The 16,521-nt window shown below is 43.3% G+C and overlaps 2 non-coding genes and 1 pseudogene across 2 annotated transcripts; all 3 read right to left on the bottom strand.

Annotated features, from left to right (window-relative positions):
• Positions 1-5,924: 5,924 nt before the first annotated feature.
• On the bottom strand, positions 5,925-6,118 carry LOC130350053 (U2 spliceosomal RNA). The gene has a single exon (XR_008887253.1). It is a non-coding gene; the product is annotated as a U2 spliceosomal RNA (small nuclear RNA).
• Positions 6,119-7,680: 1,562 nt separating this feature from the next.
• On the bottom strand, positions 7,681-7,840 carry LOC130350055 (U2 spliceosomal RNA; annotated as a pseudogene).
• A 2,103-nt stretch (positions 7,841-9,943) lies between these two features.
• Positions 9,944-10,140, bottom strand: LOC130350042 (U2 spliceosomal RNA). The gene has a single exon (XR_008887248.1). It is a non-coding gene; the product is annotated as a U2 spliceosomal RNA (small nuclear RNA).
• Between the last annotated feature and the right edge of the window lie 6,381 nt (positions 10,141-16,521).

The following is a 16,521-nucleotide window of genomic DNA, read 5'->3' on the forward strand; positions in this document are numbered from 1 at the left end:
TCTCATCCACGCCATCCACCACCACTTTTCCTTGCTTTCCAAAATTACTCAATTGGCACTTCCCCCAATTGACTTTCATACCAGCAATACAACAAAAAATCTTTACATGCAAATTCACTCTATTAAGATCAGCTTGGGAAGTGCAAGTAAAAACCACATCATCCATGTAACTTAAAACCTTCAAATTCCTTCCATTACTTCCCGGGATAAAAACACCACTCACACATTTGTCCTTCTGTACATTTTTGAGCAAGGCCTCAATGACACAAATGAATAAAATTGGGGAGAGTGGGCATCCCTGTCGTACTCCTGATAAAATATTAAAACCCGGCCCCACATGTCCATTGACTAAAATCTGACTTGTTGCCCCATAATAAAAACTTTTAATCACAAACAGTAGCTTCTCAGGAATACCCATATGCTTTAAAACCATAAACATAAAATCATGAGCAACTCTGTCATAAGCTTTTTCAAAATCAATGGATTCCACAAAAAGTGCATTCTTATTAAAATTACTATAATAAATAGAGTCTCTTAAAACTAATAAATTATCAGTTATTCTCCTATTTGGCACTGCACAAACTTGGTATTCTCCAACAAGGTGCTCAACTATGTCACTCATCCTGTTCGCCACAATCTTTGCAATGATCTTATAATCTGTATTCAATAATGTGATCGGCCTCCAGTTTTTCAAATCTCTTTCATCACCTTTCTTATGTATCAAGGTAATAACTCCTTTCTTCATAGACTCCGCTAAAATACCTGAGTTAAAAACATATTGCACCACCCGTGTAAAATCTTGCTTTAAAATATGCCAAAAAACTGAATAAAACTCAAAGGGGAGGCCATCACAGCCCGGTGTCTTCCCTTTCGCTGTCTTGTCCAGAGCCTGCTTGATCTCCCCTTCACAAACTTCCTCAATTAAAAATGCACTTTTTCCTTCAGGGACATTATTCTCTAAAATATTACAATAATCATTCATCTCCGTCTCACTGGCTCTGCTCTTATTACTAAAAAGTGTTTCATAAAATCTGCCAATCTCCTTCACCATCTCATCACCAACAACTTCCCCTGTAGGAGTTAAAACAGACTTAAAAACACCCCTAGCATTAAAACATTTTTTAAAGAAATATCTTGTACATTGTTCATTTTCCTCCAAATGTTGAACTTTGGATTTAAAAACAATATTTCTACCTCTTTCCAACAACCTGTTCTTCATCTCAATTTTCACCTTCTCAATTTCCTCCTCCACCTCCACACCAACATGTTTAAACTTAAAGAGAGTTTCTAAACGTGAGATAAGCCTTTCATAACCCCTCCTCTTTTCTTGTGCCCTCCTTATGCAAATGAACTTAAAATACTTAGCAAACTCACTTTTTGCCCAATCCCACCAAGCTAAAACATTACTAAAAACAGATTGTTTAGAAGTACAAGATAAAAAAAAATCTTTAAAACCGGACATTACTTCTTCATCTTCTAATAGACTTACATTTAATTTCCAGAGCCCTCTACCAAAATGAAAGGACTCTGCAATACTTATTTCTGCCGACACCATCTTATGATCTGAGAAAGTTGACATCATTTGATTGCACCGGACCACCTTAATCCCCTCAGAGACAAGAATGTAATCAATCCGGGATTTACAGCGGCCACTATCTGATATATAGGTGTATCTTTCATCAGTGCTAACCATCAGTCCCACATCAGAATAATGTAAGTCTTGTATAATTTGGTTTAAAACATTTGAAGTAATATCAGTTCTAACCTTAGCAGAGCTCTCACGATCATTGACGGATCTAATGCAGTTAAAATCACCAACAATAATAGTACCATCACGACCAGGAATAAAAAGTTTAAGAGACTCTAAAAATAACACACGTGCCTGTTTTTCTGCTGGCGCATATACATTAAAAACTCTCATTCTCTGGCCTAAAAACTCAAAATTTAAAACCATACAACGACCTGGTACTAAAACTTGGCAATTTAAAACTTTAATGTCCCTGTTACACAATAAAATCCCCACACCTTCATTTTTATTCTCTGTGCATGTAGACCAAAAAGACTGCCCTCTCTTCCATTCATCTACATAAGGTGCAGACTTAATTGCACACTCCTGTAAACAAAATATATCTCCCTTCACATTCTCCAAAAAATCAAAAACTGCTGCTCTTCTGATGGTTGTTCCTATACTCCGAACATTAAGAGTAGCCACAACCAATGCCATTAAAAAGGAAAGAAGGCAATCCATTTTCTTAACATCCATTTTAACTAGAAGTTAGTATTCTGACCTTCAACCTTCCTTAGCAGCATCCCATAGCAATCAGGCGACCCCACTTGAGAGTCCCTGTCCATCATTTTCTCACCTCCATACACAGGATCCGTCTGATCCCCTGACCAACTCCCTTTCTTACACCTTTTACTTTTACCTTGAAAGCCTCCATTTGCATCTTCATCTTCATCTTCCCCCTCCTCCTCCTCCTTCTCCTCCTCTTCAGATGTTACATTCTCCTCCCCACTAATCACCCTCTGCCCAGGTGTTAGGGATCTCTCACTCTCATTCTCCTGAAACTCCATCCCCTCCTCCTCCCCCACCACTGGGTTTGGGCATTCAAAATCCTCAATTGTTTCTTCACATGGGGGAACCTCCCTACACACAGTCTCCACACTCTCCACCACTTTCTCTTTTTTCCCTTTACGTGCTTTCTTCTTACTGACCTCAGTAAACTCTTCACCAACACCAGTCTCCTCACAATGCACACCAGTGGAGTCACCCTCCTCCCCTTTTCCAGATTTTTCCTGAGTATTCATGTGCTGCACTGTCACACCTGCTGCACTCCCTTTTACAGAGTTCTCGTCAATCACCTGAGTCACCTCAGCATTCACACCAAAAACACGTGGAAATGGCCTTTCACCTCTTTCCTCTCTTCTATTTCCTGCTGCGTCAGCATAGCTCATTTTCTTTCTATACCATAAGCTGCATCCTCTAGCCAAATGCTCCTCACTACCACAGATATCACACGTTTTCTTCTCAGTACATTCACCCGAGTTGTGACCTGATTTCCCACAATTCCTGCAGCATACTCCTTGCTCAGGGCAAGACTCCTGTACATGTCCATAAGCGTGACAACGTCTACAGTACTGCAACTGTCCTTCATAAAAACAAAAACCTCTTTCTCCTCCAATAGAAAATACCTGTGGTATACTCTTCCTTCCCTCTTCCATTCCTTCGTCCTTTTTAAATTTTACAACAAATTTCCTTTTACAATTAAAGTACCCATGTCTGTTCTTGAGTCTTCCAAGAAATTTAACTTCATCACAATATCGGTACAAAAAATTGGTCACCATCTCATCCGAAACCTTCGGGTTGTACATATGGACTATAACAACCTTAGACATATTCATGAATAATGGCTCCACTTTCACCTTACTCATTATAGCTGGCTCATTCCTCCTCTTCATCACTTCTAAGTCCATGTAGACCCTCTGGCAAACCTCAGAATCATAAAAGGTTATATCGTAAATCCCTTGCCTAGGGAAGTCTTGCATAGCGATTACATGCCATACCTGAAGGTACTGGAGCTTGCGAAGAATCTCCAGCACAACTTGATCCAATCCAATCGTCCCCCGGTGTTCGACAGGAACGTAAATCCGCACCGTATCCTCGAGTCCTCGAGTCCTCTCTCCGCTCATTTTTGCAGGTTAAGATACCCACTATCGCAACCCAGTAACAATCCAGGGCCCCCCGCAAAAGAGGGCCCCGATCACCACCCCTTCCGACTCCTACCCTGCCCGGTAAACCGCACAGGATCGAAGCCAAAAGGCCGAGAAGCGATAACCGTGAAAGGGGCGGGCCCAACAAGGTGCCCTTCATGGGCACTATCACTGCTTGCTGTCAGGGAGGCTGCCAGACAATTTTCCATGCACACTCTGGGCTGGGGGGCAGTCAACCACCAGTACACACAGCAGAACCTAAACCCATACCATTATTGCTAAGCAGCAAGACAGGGGCCCATTGCACTCCCACGGGGCCTTTTTAAATGCAATCCATAACCCGGATTTGCCAGGAACCCTTCTTACTCCTCCTACTTGCATGTGACACTGGGCTTAGGATCTGCATAGGAAACACACACACAAGCACACACCTACCTTTGTTGCCTGCAGATGCCTCCTTGGCTGTCCCCAAACGGTATCAAACCAACACCCACGGGAAGCTGTAAGCATAGAGGACATGCCTGCACCCCATTGGACTTACCTGTGTGGGTTAAACCCGGGTTATTTGACAACCTATGGCGGTGATGGTTCTGCTCAGGCAGAGCAGTGCTGATGCTCCTCATAAAGCTGTCGCTGCTGTGAAGGTTCTAGGTGACATCACAAATCCCTATGGTTACATACACAACAAAGCTGGGTTGTTGTTGTTTACACTCTGCAAGGCCTGTGGAAGTGAGTGACATCATAGCACTGTAGTTCTGAGGGTTCTAGATGGATGCAACAATCTCCTGTTGCTTCTATGAAGGCCATAATAGACGAGATCACCAAACAGCTCCATAGTCACATACACAGCAAAGGAGAGATGTTGTTTACACCTAGTGATGTCAGTGGTATTGAGTGACATCACAGCACAGTGCTAAGGCTCCTGGGCCTGGACACAGCAGCGGCTGCAATATCTCAACGGAGAATACGTTTATATATATGTGTGTGTGTGCGCGTATATATATATATATATATATATATATATATATATTTCTCCGCCGAAATCACTTTTAAACCCATTTCCACCTTTTTTTCCCTTCTCTTCCTCTTACTTTTTTTTCACGTTTTTTTACGTTTTTCTCCTTTTCGCCTCTTTTCTGGGCGTATTATTCTTCTTTTTCTTCTTTTTTTTCGTCTAATGCATACCCCATCAGTGCAGCAATGCTTATTCAATACCGCCAGCAGATGGAGACACTGGGGGATAATTTTCTAAGGATTTATACTGATTTTTCCTGTCTGAATTTGTCGCACAGAAAGTTGCAGGCCAAATATGTGTGACATTTCTGCGACTTTAGCTTCTAGAGCATTTTTACAACATTATACATAGGTGCTGAATACATAAAAAGCGACTGTTCAGCGACAGACAAGTCGCATCGGCTGAAAGTAGGCCAGAATGTCAGTCCATGTTGGAGCAGGTTTAGATACAGTCTAAAGTATAGATCTCAAAGTCTGTGCACAGAATTTAGCAAGGGCCTCGCACCTTCTGATGCATCAGGTAGGTGCACAATAGCATAGCCTAACCCTCTGTACTTTGGTCTATATTGATGCGGGACATAGACAGCCAGCTGATGACCAATCCATTAGTGCAATGGATGGCTGGAAGCATTTGTCTTTGCCTTTGCAATACCACAGAAGCAATGCATGGTCAATGTACAGCAATGACACACCTGTGTGAACAGCCAGGAGACCCCCCCCCCCCCCCATGTTATGTTACATAGTTACATAGTTAGTACGGTCGAAAAAAGACATATGTCCATCAAGTTCAACCAGGGAATTAAGGGGTAGGGGTGTGGCGCGATATTGGGGAAGGGATGAGATTTTATATTTCTTTATAAGCATTAATCTTATTTTGTCAATTAGGAACATTCAGCACCCACCCGCTATCAAGGCAGCTGCCTATCATGTCATGCCCTACCTGCACAGGTGTGCTGGCTACTCAAATGATCCAATTAAGGAGGCCATTTAGTCAGCAGCAGCAGAAGTCCTGTGCCTGGACGCTCCAACAGCGGCCAGACACAAGCAGAAGCAGAAGCAGCAGAAGCAGCAGAAGCAGCAGCAGCACCACCTTTTGTTTTTTGGCTGCAGCAGCAGCAAGGCCCACAGGGCTGGCTAGCTGGCTAGCCAGCAAGCAGGTAGCAATGAAAGTAGGAATCTTTCTTTTTAACCCTGTAAGGGGGTGGTGCACTGTACCCGAAGATACTGCCATATCGGGTCAATGCATAGGGCGACGGAAGCAAGCTTCGAAATCGGCCCCCGTTCTCAAAAATCCATTTAATATATGGTCCCCAGATAGGGGACGTATCAGATATTAAACTGATAAGAACAGATTTTTTTTTTTTTTTTTTTTTTTTTTTTTTTTAAAGCCGAGGAACGTGCTTTCGATTCACCCAAAGTGCAAGAAAAAGTGCAAACGTGTTACACTAAAAAAACGTGCGCAAAGGATGCGGTCTATCGCAAGCCCTTCTCCGATAGGAGAGAGGCCCCCCAACAAACCTTACCCTTCGCCTCCGGACCAAAAGGTACCTGCGAGGTTCCAGGTTCGATGTCCCTTTTCGCCGAAGCTACTAGGGGACCACAAATGCTCCCGGCATCCCCCTTGGCGTTAGCCAAGGTATCTGCCCGCAGAGCCGATTACGGTAGGTACCCTGCCAAAGCAGGAGTACCCGGGGTGTTTGCAGGGAGGTGCGGAACCTAATGGCCACACACACCTCCCCTAGACCGCCAGGAGGGACACCCAGAAGGGCTTCCGCATCCTGACAAATCCTGTGAACACACAACACGCAAAAAGTGACACAGTGAGACAAAAAAGAAATAAATAAGTGAATGTGTGCAGATATACTGCCCGGACATCCGGCCGGATCTATAAAAATTTCTCTGATCCTAGCCAGAAGGCCGGGAATCAAGAGGTGAGTGCCACAAGGTGAAGAGATTATGGTGCCCGTGCTTCAACTCAGTGAGCCTATTCTCCCAGTGAGTTTCGGCACCTCGGGGTCACCACTCCCCGAGGCACAAAGTACCTCGGCTCTAGACCCTCTCAGCCTCATGGCGAGACCCGGAGGGAACAGGTCACATCGGGGCAGCCGTCGAGCTGATTCCTCAGAACCAGCCCCGGAAAGCCCTGGTACACCTGCATCCTCCATGCAGCACCCATCCCCACCAGCCCCATACCGGCGTTACTGTCCACCGGCATGAAAAACTGATAAGAACAGATTTTTTTTTTTTTTATCTAAAGCCGAGGAACGTGCTTTCGATTCACCCAAAGTGCAAGAAAAAGTGCAAACGTGTTACACTAAAAAAACGTGCACAAAGGATGCGGTCTATCGCAAGCCCTTCTCCGATAGGAGAGAGGCCCCCCAACAAACCTTACCCTTCGCCTCCGGACCAAAAGGTACCTGCGAGGTTCCAGGTTCGATGTCCCTTTTCGCCGAAGCTACTAGGGGACCACAAATGCTCCCGGCATCCCCCTTGGCGTTAGCCAAGGTATCTGCCCGCAGAGCCGATTACGGTAGGTACCCTGCCAAAGCAGGAGTACCCGGGGTGTTTGCAGGGAGGTGCGGAACCTAATGGCCACACACACCTCCCCTAGACCGCCAGGAGGGACACCCAGAAGGGCTACCGCATCCTGACAAATCCTGTGAACACACAACACGCAAAAAGTGACACAGTGAGACAAAAAAGAAATAAATAAGTGAATGTGTGCAGATATACTGCCCGGACATCCGGCCGGATCTATAAAAATTTCTCTGATCCTAGCCAGAAGGCCGGGAATCAAGAGGTGAGTGCCACAAGGTGAAGAGATTATGGTGCCCGTGCTTCAACTCAGTGAGTCTATTCTCCCAGTGAGTTTCGGCACCTCGGGGTCACCACTCCCCGAGGCACAAAAGTACCTCGGCTCTAGACCCTCTCAGCCTCATGGCGAGACCCGGAGGGAACAGGTCACATCGGGGCAGCCGTCGAGCTGATTCCTCAGAACCAGCCCCGGAAAGCCCTGGTACACCTGCATCCTCCATGCAGCACCCATCCCCACCAGCATGAAAACTGATAAGAACAGATACTACACTTGATCTTAGCCAAAAGGCCGAGAAGCGATAACCGTGAAAGGGGCGGGCCCAACAAGGTGCCCTTCATGGGCACTATCACTGCTTGCTGTCAGGGAGGCTGCCAGACAATTTTCCATGCACACTCTGGGCTGGGGGGCAGTCAACCACCAGTACACACAGCAGAACCTAAACCCATACCATTATTGCTAAGCAGCAAGACAGGGGCCCATTGCACTCCCACGGGGCCTTTTTAAATGCAATCCATAACCCGGATTTGCCAGGAACCCTTCTTACTCCTCCTACTTGCATGTGACACCGGGCTTAGGATCTGCATAGGAAACACACACACAAGCACACACCTACCTTTGTTGCCTGCAGATGCCTCCTTGGCTGTCCCCAAACGGTATCAAACCAACACCCACGGGAAGCTGTAAGCATAGAGGACATGCCTGCACCCCATTGGACTTACCTGTGTGGGTTAAACCCGGGTTATTTGACAACCTATGGCGGTGATGGTTCTGCTCAGGCAGAGCAGTGCTGATGCTCCTCATAAAGCTGTCGCTGCTGTGAAGGTTCTAGGTGACATCACAAATCCCTATGGTTACATACACAACAAAGCTGGGTTGTTGTTGTTTACACTCTGCAAGGCCTGTGGAAGTGAGTGACATCATAGCACTGTAGTTCTGAGGGTTCTAGATGGATGCAACAATCTCCTGTTGCTTCTATGAAGGCCATAATAGACGACATCACCAAACAGCTCCATAGTCACATACACAGCAAAGGAGAGATGTTGTTTACACCTAGTGATGTCAGTGGTATTGAGTGACATCACAGCACAGTGCTAAGGCTCCTGGGCCTGGACACAGCAGCGGCTGCAATATCTCAACGGAGAATACGTTTATATATATGTGTGTGTGTGCGCGTATATATATATATATATATATATATATATATATATATATATATATATATATATTTCTCCGCCGAAATCACTTTTAAACCCATTTCCACCTTTTTTTCCCTTCTCTTCCTCTTACTTTTTTTTCACGTTTTTTTACGTTTTTCTCCTTTTCGCCTCTTTTCTGGGCGTATTATTCTTCTTTTTCTTCTTTTTTTTCGTCTAATGCATACCCCATCAGTGCAGCAATGCTTATTCAATACCGCCAGCAGATGGAGACACTGGGGGATAATTTTCTAAGGATTTATACTGATTTTTCCTGTCTGAATTTGTCGCACAGAAAGTTGCAGGCCAAATATGTGTGACATTTCTGCGACTTTAGCTTCTAGAGCATTTTTACAACATTATACATAGGTGCTGAATACATAAAAAGCGACTGTTCAGCGACAGACAAGTCGCATCGGCTGAAAGTAGGCCAGAATGTCAGTCCATGTTGGAGCAGGTTTAGATACAGTCTAAAGTATAGATCTCAAAGTCTGTGCACAGAATTTAGCAAGGGCCTCGCACCTTCTGATGCATCAGGTAGGTGCACAATAGCATAGCCTAACCCTCTGTACTTTGGTCTATATTGATGCGGGACATAGACAGCCAGCTGATGACCAATCCATTAGTGCAATGGATGGCTGGAAGCATTTGTCTTTGCCTTTGCAATACCACAGAAGCAATGCATGGTCAATGTACAGCAATGACACACCTGTGTGAACAGCCAGGAGACCCCCCCCCCCCCCCCATGTTATGTTACATAGTTACATAGTTAGTACGGTCGAAAAAAGACATATGTCCATCAAGTTCAACCAGGGAATTAAGGGGTAGGGGTGTGGCGCGATATTGGGGAAGGGATGAGATTTTATATTTCTTCATAAGCATTAATCTTTTATTTTGTCAATTAGGAACATTCAGCACCCACCCGCTATCAAGGCAGCTGCCTATCATGTCATGCCCTACCTGCACAGGTGTGCTGGCTACTCAAATGATCCAATTAAGGAGGCCATTTAGTCAGCAGCAGCAGAAGTCCTGTGCCTGGACGCTCCAACAGCGGCCAGACACAAGCAGAAGCAGAAGCAGCAGAAGCAGCAGCAGCACCACCTTTTGTTTTTTGGCTGCAGCAGCAGCAAGGCCAACAGGGCTGGCTAGCTGGCTAGCCAGCAAGCAGGTAGCAATGAAAGTAGGAATCTTTCTTTTTAACCCTGTAAGGGGGTGGTGCACTGTACCCGAAGATACTGCCATATCGGGTCAATGCATAGGGCGACGGAAGCAAGCTTCGAAATCGGCCCCCGTTCTCAAAAATCCATTTAATATATGGTCCCCAGATAGGGGACGTATCAGATATTAAACTGATAAGAACAGATTTTTTTTTTTTTTTCCTCAGTTACAGACTATTGTTCAAGCGATCATCAGGTCACCTACCAAAACTCATCACTTCTAAACAAAGTCTGAAAAAACATCATGCGGAAAAATATCTCAATAAGAAAACTATAAGAGAAGCACAAATTCAAAACCTTGATCAGGATACTTACAACTTTCTCCATTCCTTGTATCTCCAAATCTTTTCAGCCTCTTCCTCTCCCATTCTCTTCTTGTCAAATAGAAAAATAATAAACAACCTTCCAAAAAAAAGTCTCTTCAACTCCCTTGGAGAAATACACACATTTTTAAAAACAAGCAGGTTTCTAGAATCCCATAAAACTTCTTTAAAAACAGAAAATACAATCCAGCTTTCACGTGTGTCCTCTCTCCTGCTAAAATCCTGACCAATAAAAATCTTCTCAAAATTAAAATCAACATATCCCGTGATTGCAGAAAAAAACCTCTGTAGAAGCATAAAAAATTCTCTTGCATAAAAACAGTTCCAAAATAAGTGCACTGTATCCTCCCTGCCTCCACAACCCTCTCTTGGACATTTCTCGCTCACTCTTATTCCTCGTCCATTCAGGAAAGCTCTGGTTGGGAGGCAGCCATGAAAAGTCATCCAGTTTACATCTCTCTGTCTATTGGATAATCCTCTAACATTAAAAAGATTCCAGATCTTCACAGACTGAGCAGTAGTGCAGAATGGTACTTCATATAATCTCTCATTTTTTCTTATTTCATTTTCAATTTTCTTTTTCTCAGGTTTTCCCAGGGAACTCAAACCAAATTGATCACTGAAAGATCTGAGAACCACATAGAAGGTAGGTATAACTTGCGCTATTGGTCTCCTCAGATCCTTCTCACACCAGCCCCATTTGGAAAACAACCATCCTGCCAAATACCTGCTCATGTCTGCCACCCAATTATTGCACTGAGACACTTTATAAATTAAAAGAAAGTAATGAGTCTTTAAAAACAGATTAATATCCGGGAAATTATATCCGCCTTTCTTCACGCTCTTCATCACTTCCTCCCTCTTCATCTTTTCCATCTTTGAACCCCAGAAAAAAATAAACAACTTCCTTGTCATCCTTCTGGTCCATAATTTGCCGGGTGGGAAAACCATTGCAGTATATAATAGTAGTGGCAAAATTACTGCCTTTAAAATCAGAACTTTACCTTTAAGGGACAAGTTTCTCAATTTCCAAAAAGATAATTTCTTCTCTATCTTCTCCTCCAACTTCTGATAACTTTTCCCTCCTTTTAGATTTTTTTCAAAAACAACCCCTAACACTTCAATATCTTCCTTCTCATCCACGCCATCCACCACCACTTTTCCTTGCTTTCCAAAATTACTCAATTGGCACTTCCCCCAATTGACTTTCATACCAGCAATACAACAAAAAATCTTTACATGCAAATTCACTCTATTAAGATCAGCTTGGGAAGTGCAAGTAAAAACCACATCATCCATGTAACTTAAAACCTTCAAATTCCTTCCATTACTTCCCGGGATAAAAACACCACTCACACATTTGTCCTTCTGTACATTTTTGAGCAAGGCCTCAATGACACAAATGAATAAAATTGGGGAGAGTGGGCATCCCTGTCGTACTCCTGATAAAATATTAAAACCCGGCCCCACATGTCCATTGACTAAAATCTGACTTGTTGCCCCATAATAAAAACTTTTAATCACAAACAGTAGCTTCTCAGGAATACCCATATGCTTTAAAACCATAAACAAAAAATCATGAGCAACTCTGTCATAAGCTTTTTCAAAATCAATGGATTCCACAAAAAGTGCATTCTTATTAAAATTACTATAATAAATAGAGTCTCTTAAAACTAATAAATTATCAGTTATTCTCCTATTTGGCACTGCACAAACTTGGTATTCTCCAACAAGGTGCTCAACTATGTCACTCATCCTGTTCGCCACAATCTTTGCAATGATCTTATAATCTGTATTCAATAATGTGATCGGCCTCCAGTTTTTCAAATCTCTTTCATCACCTTTCTTATGTATCAAGGTAATAACTCCTTTCTTCATAGACTCCGCTAAAATACCTGAGTTAAAAACATATTGCACCACCCGTGTAAAATCTTGCTTTAAAATATGCCAAAAAACTGAATAAAACTCAAAGGGGAGGCCATCACAGCCCGGTGTCTTCCCTTTCGCTGTCTTGTCCAGAGCCTGCTTGATCTCCCCTTCACAAACTTCCTCAATTAAAAATGCACTTTTTCCTTCAGGGACATTATTCTCTAAAATATTACAATAATCATTCATCTCCGTCTCACTGGCTCTGCTCTTATTACTAAAAAGTGTTTCATAAAATCTGCCAATCTCCTTCACCATCTCATCACCAACAACTTCCCCTGTAGGAGTTAAAACAGACTTAAAAACACCCCTAGCATTAAAACATTTTTTAAAGAAATATCTTGTACATTGTTCATTTTCCTCCAAATGTTGAACTTTGGATTTAAAAACAATATTTCTACCTCTTTCCAACAACCTGTTCTTCATCTCAATTTTCACCTTCTCAATTTCCTCCTCCACCTCCACACCAACATGTTTAAACTTAAAGAGAGTTTCTAAACGTGAGATAAGCCTTTCATAACCCCTCCTCTTTTCTTGTGCCCTCCTTATGCAAATGAACTTAAAATACTTAGCAAACTCACTTTTTGCCCAATCCCACCAAGCTAAAACATTACTAAAAACAGATTGTTTAGAAGTACAAGATAAAAAAAAATCTTTAAAACCGGACATTACTTCTTCATCTTCTAATAGACTTACATTTAATTTCCAGAGCCCTCTACCAAAATGAAAGGACTCTGCAATACTTATTTCTGCCGACACCATCTTATGATCTGAGAAAGTTGACATCATTTGATTGCACCGGACCACCTTAATCCCCTCAGAGACAAGAATGTAATCAATCCGGGATTTACAGCGGCCACTATCTGATATATAGGTGTATCTTTCATCAGTGCTAACCATCAGTCCAACATCAGAATAATGTAAGTCTTGAATAATTTGGTTTAAAACATTTGAAGTAATATCAGTTCTAACCTTAGCAGAGCTCTCACGATCATTGACGGATCTAATGCAGTTAAAATCACCAACAATAATAGTACCATCACGACCAGGAATAAAAAGTTTAAGAGACTCTAAAAATAACACACGTGCCTGTTTTTCTGCTGGCGCATATACATTAAAAACTCTCATTCTCTGGCCTAAAAACTGAAAATTTAAAACCATACAACGACCTGGTACTAAAACTTGGCAATTTAAAACTTTAATGTCCCTGTTACACAATAAAATCCCCACACCTTCATTTTTATTCTCTGTGCATGTAGACCAAAAAGACTGCCCTCTCTTCCATTCATCTACATAAGGTGCAGACTTAATTGCACACTCCTGTAAACAAAATATATCTCCCTTCACATTCTCCAAAAAATCAAAAACTGCTGCTCTTCTGATGGTTGTTCCTATACTCCGAACATTAAGAGTAGCCACAACCAATGCCATTAAAAAGGAAAGAAGGCAATCCATTTTCTTAACATCCATTTTAACTAGAAGTTAGTATTCTGACCTTCAACCTTCCTTAGCAGCATCCCATAGCAATCAGGCGACCCCACTTGAGAGTCCCTGTCCATCATTTTCTCACCTCCATACACAGGATCCGTCTGATCCCCTGACCAACTCCCTTTCTTACACCTTTTACTTTTACCTTGAAAGCCTCCATTTGCATCTTCATCTTCATCTTCCCCCTCCTCCTCCTCCTTCTCCTCCTCTTCAGATGTTACATTCTCCTCCCCACTAATCACCCTCTGCCCAGGTGTTAGGGATCTCTCACTCTCATTCTCCTGAAACTCCATCCCCTCCTCCTCCCCCACCACTGGGTTTGGGCATTCAAAATCCTCAATTGTTTCTTCACATGGGGGAACCTCCCTACACACAGTCTCCACACTCTCCACCACTTTCTCTTTTTTCCCTTTACGTGCTTTCTTCTTACTGACCTCAGTAAACTCTTCACCAACACCAGTCTCCTCACAATGCACACCAGTGGAGTCACCCTCCTCCCCTTTTCCAGATTTTTCCTGAGTATTCATGTGCTGCACTGTCACACCTGCTGCACTCCCTTTTACAGAGTTCTCGTCAATCACCTGAGTCACCTCAGCATTCACACCAAAAACACGTGGAAATGGCCTTTCTCCTCTTTCCTCTCTTCTATTTCCTGCTGCGTCAGCATAGCTCATTTTCTTTCTATACCATAAACTGCATCCTCTAGCCAAATGCTCCTCACTACCACAGATATCACACGTTTTCTTCTCAGTACATTCACCCGAGTTGTGACCTGATTTCCCACAATTCCTGCAGCATACTCCTTGCTCAGGGCAAGACTCCTGTACATGTCCATAAGCGTGACAACGTCTACAGTACTGCAACTGTCCTTCATAAAAACAAAAACCTCTTTCTCCTCCAATAGAAAATACCTGTGGTATACTCTTCCTTCCCTCTTCCATTCCTTCGTCCTTTTTAAATTTTACAACAAATTTCCTTTTACAATTAAAGTACCCATGTCTGTTCTTGAGTCTTCCAAGAAATTTAACTTCATCACAATATCGGTACAAAAAATTGGTCACCATCTCATCCGAAACCTTCGGGTTGTACATATGGACTATAACAACCTTAGACATATTCATGAATAATGGCTCCACTTTCACCTTACTCATTATAGCTGGCTCATTCCTCCTCTTCATCACTTCTAAGTCCATGTAGACCCTCTGGCAAACCTCAGAATCATAAAAGGTTATATCGTAAATCCCTTGCCTAGGGAAGTCTTGCATAGCGATTACATGCCATACCTGAAGGTACTGGAGCTTGCGAAGAATCTCCAGCACAACTTGATCCAATCCAATCGTCCCCCGGTGTTCGCCAGGAACGTAAATCCGCACCGTATCCTCGAGTCCTCGAGTCCTCTCTCCGCTCATTTTTGCAGGTTAAGATACCCACTATCGCAACCCAGTAACAATCCAGGGCCCCCCCGCAAAAGAGGGCCCCGATCACCACCCCTTCCGACTCCTACCCTGCCCGGTAAACCGCACAGGATCTTAGCCAAAAGGCCGAGAAGCGATAACCGTGAAAGGGGCGGGCCCAACAAGGTGCCCTTCATGGGCACTATCACTGCTTGCTGTCAGGGAGACTGCCAGACAATTTTCCATGCACACTCTGGGCTGGGGGGCAGTCAACCACCAGTACACACAGCAGAACCTAAACCCATACCATTATTGCTAAGCAGCAAGACAGGGGCCCATTGCACTCCCACGGGGCCTTTTTAAATGCAATCCATAACCCGGACTTGCCAGGAACCCTTCTTACTCCTCCTACTTGCATGTGACACTGGGCTTAGGATCTGCATAGGAAACACACACACAAGCACACACCTACCTTTGTTGCCTGCAGATGCCTCCTTGGCTGTCCCCAAACGGTATCAAACCAACACCCACGGGAAGCTGTAAGCATAGAGGACATGCCTGCACCCCATTGGACTTACCTGTGTGGGTTAAACCCGGGTTATTTGACAACCTATGGCGGTGATGGTTCTGCTCAGGCAGAGCAGTGCTGATGCTCCTCATAAAGCTGTCGCTGCTGTGAAGGTTCTAGGTGACATCACAAATCCCTATGGTTACATACACAACAAAGCTGGGTTGTTGTTGTTTACACTCTGCAAGGCCTGTGGAAGTGAGTGACATCATAGCACTGTAGTTCTGAGGGTTCTAGATGGATGCAACAATCTCCTGTTGCTTCTATGAAGGCCATAATAGACGACATCACCAAACAGCTCCATAGTCACATACACAGCAAAGGAGAGATGTTGTTTACACCTAGTGATGTCAGTGGTATTGAGTGACATCACAGCACAGTGCTAAGGCTCCTGGGCCTGGACACAGCAGCGGCTGCAATATCTCAACGGAGAATACGTTTATATATATGTGTGTGTGTGCGCGTGTATATATATATATATATATATATATATATATATATATATATTTCTCCGCTGAAATCACTTTTAAACCCATTTCCACCTTTTTTTCCCTTCTCTTCCTCTTACTTTTTTTTCACGTTTTTTTACGTTTTTCTCCTTTTCGCCTCTTTTCTGGGCGTATTATTCTTCTTTTTCTTCTTTTTTTTCGTCTAATGCATACCCCATCAGTGCAGCAATGCTTATTCAATACCGCCAGCAGATGGAGACACTGGGGGATAATTTTCTAAGGATTTATACTGATTTTTCCTGTCTGAATTTGTCGCACAGAAAGTTGCAGGCCAAATATGTGTGACATTTCTGCGACTTTAGCTTCTAGAGCATTTTTACAACATTATACATAGGTGCTGAATACATAAAAAGCGACTGTTCA

Source organism: Hyla sarda, unplaced genomic scaffold (assembly GCF_029499605.1).
Source record: "Hyla sarda isolate aHylSar1 unplaced genomic scaffold, aHylSar1.hap1 scaffold_932, whole genome shotgun sequence".
Lineage (NCBI taxonomy): Eukaryota > Metazoa > Chordata > Amphibia > Anura > Hylidae > Hyla > Hyla sarda.